Genomic DNA, 7,354 nt, shown 5'->3' on the forward strand with positions numbered 1-7,354 from the left:
CTGTTCTTGTCATTGCCTGCCTGGGAATAGCTTGACACAAAGTTGGTTTGAAAGAGCAGGAATGTCTATTTGCATTGGGAGTGCTTAATCATAGGTAGAATAGAAGATTAGAACTCAGGGCTTGATTCCCACCTGAAAAGAGCACCTTCCCAGCTCTCTGCTCTCATACACTGGGTCTCATTGAGGCAGCTGAAAGAGAGGAGTTCCCTGGATGCTGAGAGACCTGTGACTTCTTTTTTTTCCTGAACAGAGGCCAGGTCTTATGAGGGTTCTTCTTTGTGAAGCTGATGTTGAAGTCTTCCTCATGCAGACTACCCCAGCAGAAACACTGAAGCAGCAATGACTTGTCCCATGCAATGATGGAGAATAAGCCTAGGTAAGATCCATTACAAAGCTCTAACAGAGGCCCCAAAACACGCTCAGGGGAAACTTTCAAGCACTGGTAATAGTTTCCCTCCAGGTTCCACCCTCCTGTCTCACTGAAATGTAACATCATTGCAGCCAGAGATTTAGTGGTGTTGGATTAAGTCCAGGTTTCAGACCTGGTCCTGAACTCTGCTTTTCATCTCTCCTTTATGGAGGCCTGTTGAAAAAAAGCACAGCCTCTGTATTGGTACAGAGGGGAGGATTGCACAGTGGGGGCTTGGATTTGTTTCTTTTCACTTTCCTTGAACTTGAAAATACCTATTGGGATTCTATCCCAACAAAACAACCTTTCTTAAGAGGGACCAAACATGGGAAATATGAGGTCAAATACTCAATGGAAGCAAACTCAGGATGACAGCAAATATTGCAGTGTGACCAGACCTTGGTGGTGTCTGGTATCTGCTCTAACAGTACACTGAAACAGGGTAATTTCAAGAGAAAATACTCTAAATTTTGGCAGGGTCAGAGAGTCTTTTCTATGACCCTGTGTGCCAAAGCTTTTGAAATATAGTCTAAACAGGTGATTAAAGCTGTGCATTTTCTAAAATAGTTTAAAAAGGAGTTGCTGTGGTTGATAGAGTACATTCTATCTCCTTAAAGGTGGTTTGTTTAGCTCAGGGGATCCCATCAGATGCTGTCAGTGCCCAAGAGAGGCTGGAGTCAGAGGTGTGTGCTGCTTGGTCTGGATGTTCATGAGCTGCTGAAAACCTACGTATGCTAAAACGGGTCTTTTATTGCTCTGTGTCCTCCAAGGGCTGTGGGGCAGGTGAAAGTCCCAAGCCCCATGTGCTAGCTGAGGGCCCCAAGTACCGTTGGTGTGCATTGCACTGGCTGTGAAGTCACCCACAATTTTATCCTGCAGTTCAGTCATGTCACAGAGCCGCTCCCTCATCATTAATGGACATTAGAGCTCCTCCCTATGCCCGCATCAGCTCGTGGTTGCTGGTTCTTTTGTGACTGGCCATTTATGGGAAAATATGTGCTTTTGAGAGTGTGAGTTTTTGCCATGGAAGCACTCTGCCTATGCAGACAGGGTTGTTCTTCTTGCCAGCTTCCAGCCTTAGTCCTGTGAACATGATTTAGCCTTTGGAAAAGGAGGTAATCAGTGCATCCCATGTGCGTTTGGAGAGAAATGCACAGCAGCTTGTGAAAATGATCTAGTGCATGTGCTGAGCACCAAGAATGTCAGCAGGCAGAGCACTGAGGGCTCTGCAGGGGCAACCCACAGCTCCTTGCAGTCATTGCTGAGAGCAGTTCTGAGCAACAGCCATCAAACAGCCATGGCTGTGAGGAGCACAATGTTCATCCTGGCAAACTGGACCCCCAGAAGCACCTTCCTTCCTGTTTTAAAAGGATTAGTTATGAGGAGCACAGCAAAGTTCAGATGGCTTACCCAAAAATTATTTTAACCTGAAATTAATTTAACCTGAAATCCCCAGTCTGGGATCCAGGATCAGGAACTCCACAGGAGACATCTGTACTGATGGCACAGGTTACAACTGACGGGCTGAGTTCACTCACCTGTGAGCTGTGGGCTGGGGCATCTGAGCTGTGGGACAAACAGCACCGACAGGGTGACTATGGCTGCAGACCCCATATCTCCCAAGAGGAGCACATAAGAATTGATGTGAGACACATGATGTGTGTTTGTAACTGCATGACCACAGCATGTGTTTCTGGATGGGTGTGTTTACAGATGTTTCTGGCCCACTTAAAATATCCTTGGCAAGAGGCAGTTCTGTGAATCTGAACCAAGCCAAACACACCTCTGAGGTCATTACTGCCATGATATCACCACCTAGGCACAGTGCTCAGGACCTCTGAAGGCTCCTTTTGTCTTTATTTCTTTTTTTCTCCTACTTGAAGCTGATCCAGGTCAATTACAATCCACCAAAGGAACAAACTGAAACCCTTTACAAACCAGAGCTGTAACAGCAGGGTGTGGAGATGGCATGCAGGGGCTAAGAAAAAGTGTGTGTTGCTGTGGTCTGACTCTTCAGAAGGGCTCCAAACTCATGAAGTCAGTGTACATATCAGATTACCATGATCCTCTGGAATTGTGAGTAGAGCCTCCCACTAGGTCACTATTTCCATGTTTTCACTTTCTGAAGGATATTTATGAACAAGCTTGATTTTTTTTTTTCTCTATTTTGTCTTCAACCTGTTAATTTTATTTATCAATCTCTTTGGCCAATGTCAACTGCTTTTCAAGAACCTGGCTTAGAGAGGGGTCTGATTTCAAATGTCGGGTGTTGGGGGTCAGCTGCAACTTGGTCTAAGCTATGTGGGTCAAGCAGTCTCCAAATCAAGCCACTTTTTTTTTTTTTTTTTAAGCAGAAGAAATAAAACTTGAACTGCAAAATATTGAAGTTGTAGGGAGGAGTGTAGTTGAAAGGCTACCGCAATGAAGGATGAAGCTTTTGTTTTCCCTGTGGTAACACTGATGTGTGTGAATATTTTTTGTAAGAAGAAGATGGCTCATTGATGCAAAAATCAGGAGAAACATTTCTGGAGAGGTTCTTTTCTAATGACCCTCAGACCTAACACTACAGCAACTCTGAAGCTTCTCTGTGTGCCCAAGGGAGCTTTGAAAAAATGATGTTTGTTTGCTTGAAGGGATGGACAGCTCTTGCTGAACCTTGGCACCCTACTCAGACTCTTATACCACAATTTTTCTCCTTCAGGAAAGGACACTGGATATGGAGGGTTAACAGGGTAAAATGAGGGTATAGTTGATGGGGTTGGAAAGGTGGTCAGAGCATCTGGGATGGAGTGTTCTGTTTGGCAGCACAGAGCCGGCACTGCATCCTTCTCCATGCCACCCACAGACATTCTGCCTCTCATCTCGTCTTCGCAATCCTCTCACACACAGCCATACACAGCCTCTTTTGTCTTGTTCCCAATCCCTTGACACCACCCACCCACCCACCCATACACTCTCTCTCAAATACTTTCTTCTGCTCTGGTTTTCATGCAGATGCCTCTCCTCTGGACCCTGTCTTGCACAACATCCCCTCCTGCCTGGCACTAGCACCCTCCCTCTCCAGAGCATATGCAGAGCAGACGCATTTCCTTTTATTGTCCCTGCAGCCCCACCCAGCTCCCGTCTATTCCCTGCAATAACACACTTAGAGTGGATGTAGTCCTGCTCAGAGCAGCCACGCAGAAAACATGGGAGAGCTGTCTTCACCCAAAATTGCTTCTACTTGTACACTACTACTTCCTGCCTATGGTCCCAGAGGAAGAGGCAAACTCAGGCCTGGAATATGTGGTGGTGAGATGCCTTGTGCTGCTCAGGGGCTGTGGGAATGTTTGCAAAGCACCTCTGTGCTCTGCTCTGCAAGAACAAACCTGGTACAGGCAGCTTCAACGAGGAGTTCTCCAGCAGACACTTTCCTGGGACATTCACCTGGTCTGCAAAAATGCATGAGCATGATGAGGATCAGAATGACATGTCAATGTCTTTATGGGTGGTAAAGCACTTGATCTCCTTGTTGAGGGTGGTGGCAAAAGGGCTGGAGAGGACCAGTGATGATCATCTGAGACCACCAGCTCGTGTTACACAGGTCACAGGCTGAACAGCTTCAGTACAGTCAGAGAAATAACACCAGCTTGTGCATGCCAAGGAACTGACCCTGAAAGGTAAATCTTAGTAGAAGTAGATAACAAAAAAAATCCACCAGAAATAAGATCATAAGCAGGACCCTGCCCATATAACCCATTTCTCCCTTAGAAAAGCAAATTTGGAGGCACAGAGCATTTCTGTATTGTGACAAGCTGCAGCCTACAGGACCACACTGGACTAGAAGAGATTTCCAGCAGTGTCTCTGAGCTCTTTACTCAGGACTTCCCTGTAAGGAGCTCCCGTGCCAATGATAAGATGGGAACACTTTTGGCTCTCCACCACTGTCCACTCATGAGAGACCAAATACAAATTGGAGTCCCACTATTTAAAACAGAGCTCGTCAGCCCTTTCACAGCATATCTAAGTTTTCCCTTACTCCTCATCTCCAGAATTCCCAGACCCCGCCACTGCACTGCCAGCTCCATACAGAGCCCAGAGGAATGTGTTACAAGACACTTGCTCCTTGCTTTATCTTTAGTATTGTTGTATTTTGCTAGCAGGGTGTACCTTGCTCATGAAGGATCAGTGATGCTGCACAGGGTCAAGGACCCAGTGAAATCAGTGCTGCAGTATGTCAGGAGCTGTTAGTGAAGCACAGCTTAATCCCAAAATGATCAGACTCTGGCATGGAAAAGACAAATTATGCCCTGGTAGTCACTGGGAACTGGCTTATGCAGCCACTTTCACACCTGATCCTGGGTAAAATACATGTGCTATTTTGCTGGGATGAAGTTGGCATAAGATCCCCCTATGTGAGCACCATGCAAACCCTGTTCAGTACTGCTGCTGGTGAAACCAGCTTATGCCAGTTTAAGGAGAATCTGGAAGTAAAATACGGGCAAAAGGACAGATGGAAGCCAAACCCCTGTGGTGGTCTGTGCCAGGGCTGTGAATGTAACAGCCCCAGCTGCTGACTCCTCAGCCAGGGCAGCAGTCACTCACTCAAGCTCGCTGTAGACATGCAGAAGCAAATAAACACAGCAGGGAAGCTACAGAACCTGAAGACTCCATATCTGTATCTCTAACCTCTTCCTCTCCTCATTTGGCTGGAGACATTTGGCAAGGGATATTGTTACAGCCCTTCCTGAACTGGGGGGCAGCGGCAGGAGCGAAGGGCACTGAATCCACCAGCCCTGACCCTTGATACACCATGGCTGTGCGAGAGTGATGAGGACCATGGGCATGTGGCAAACCTGATTGCTGCCTGGAGATGGTTTTAATAGAGAAACCTCACATTGGTATCACTTCTGGGACATTAACATCTCTGTCAGCTCCCTAGAGCAGGAGGGGTAGTCATGGGCTTTGAGAGGTGCTCAGTGCTGTTTTTTGGAAACGTCTGACAGCCCCAGTCCAGTAAGAACTACTGACTCTCCTTGCCAGGAAAGCCATTGCTAGAACTTTGTTCAAAGTTTAACTAATTAAGAGCTTAATTACTTTTGCATTATATGTAAAAGGAAACCCTGTTAGCAAGGACCTCTGCCACACAGACAGATGAGAGGCCAACATTTTTCCAACCAAAACTAATAAATCCAATGAAAATTTGGTGAAAATTTGCAAGTACTCAGATATAAAACCTCTCAGTGCCTAGACCTCACATCATTTATGGCTTGCCAGACTTGGTTCACAATATTTTCCTTCCCACTCCACATTTTGAGGTGTTAATAATGCTTATTAAAGTGAGGACTCTTGTGTTTCATTGTTTTATGTAATTTCTACTACTAAAAATGTAACTACAAAAGGTCACAAGAGCACTGTTTTTAAGCATGAAGACATGCAAGTCCTCTGGCCTTGTAGTCTGACTGGGGATAATTCCATTAAGATTCATTAAACACCATGTCCAGGTGAGCCTTCTGGTTTGTGTTGTAATGGATTTATGTGTTTTTCATGCTCAAAATAAGCAAAGCTATCTCTTTACGGCCTCTCTCGTCTCATATTAAGATATATTTAGGTTTAATTGTAAAGTGCTTCACAAGTCTTGGGTGAAAAGTTCGAAGTGCCAAGTGCCACACTGCTGCAATTATCAGTTTGGTCCCCTAATAAGGATGCTGTGGTGTGCATCCTTATTGCAGAGGGGAACCTTATGATAAGGATGAACTTGTGTCAATCTTTTCCTTTGGTGCGTTGGATTACAGACTTCCTTCCACATCTGACATATGGGTTTTATTGTTCAACTGGCTTTCTTCTTGCACAAACATCCTGGCTGAAGCACATGGAAAGGGAGGAGGGCAGACATTCCTCTCTGTATATGTTTGAGTTTTTCTGTCTTCTTGCCATGTGGTCCCAGTAACACAGGGAGGTTCCTGCATATTTATAAGCTCTTTTTTTTCCCAGTTCCCAAGGCCAGATGGCACATTCTGGTGTCTTGTGGCTCTTTTATCTCTAGGCACTGAATTTGTTATAAACAGGGCTGAGATGCCCTCACCAAAGCACTGTAGAGCTAAGGAATGTCTTACTGGTAACTACTGTGGTAATAGAGCAAGCTGCACCAGAAAACAAGGCAGAAGAGATCCTGGCAAGGCACTTTCTTGCACTAATCTTGGCAGAGGGCGCTGTTCTCATTACCTGTGCATGAGATGTGGTACCGTGCACCTTGGCTACTGTCACAGCACAGGTAATGGATTTGCTGGCTACACCCAAGTTCACTGGACAGCATCTACGTGTACAGATACCTTCCACTGGGCTTTGGGTTTGATTCTTTGTGCCTTTGTTAGCAAAACAAACTGTGAGATGATCCCACATGGTTTTGGCATCACCTTTATTATTAATCACTTTATTATTGACTGGATTGTTATAATACCTCAGTCTTATATTTTACATAAGCACAAGCCATGAGGTGGTGCCTCGTAATCTCATTCAAGGAGAGGAGTAGAAGAGTCAGAGTTCATTCAGTTCATGGACAAGCCTTTTCTCATTCTATTTGGGAAAAGTGCTGCAAACCATGTATGATTGAGAAGGTGAGTTTGTAGTGTACGTGTGGATTAGGTTTCCGCTAAAGTGAAGGAAGTAGAAGATATCTGCTTGTCAGCACAAGGTCCTGTCTGAGATTGTAAGGTTATAATTTCTTTTTTAAGAGGACAATAAGATCCTTGATCTACAGGGCATGAAAATTCTTATTTCTCTTTCAGTCAAAACCCGCAACGTGTTCTATTACATCAGAGAAGGGATGAACTAGGTTATATGCTTTTCTGAAATGAAAACAGCAGGATGGCCAAGGCCCAGGGAGCTGAAATGCTGGGGGGTGGGAGCAAAAGGAGCCAGGACACATTCCTGGGATAGCGCTGTTCCCCCTGGGCTGCAGGGAGG

Source organism: Corvus cornix, chromosome 4A (genome assembly GCF_000738735.6).
Source record: "Corvus cornix cornix isolate S_Up_H32 chromosome 4A, ASM73873v5, whole genome shotgun sequence".
NCBI classification, from domain to species: Eukaryota; Metazoa; Chordata; class Aves; order Passeriformes; family Corvidae; genus Corvus; species Corvus cornix.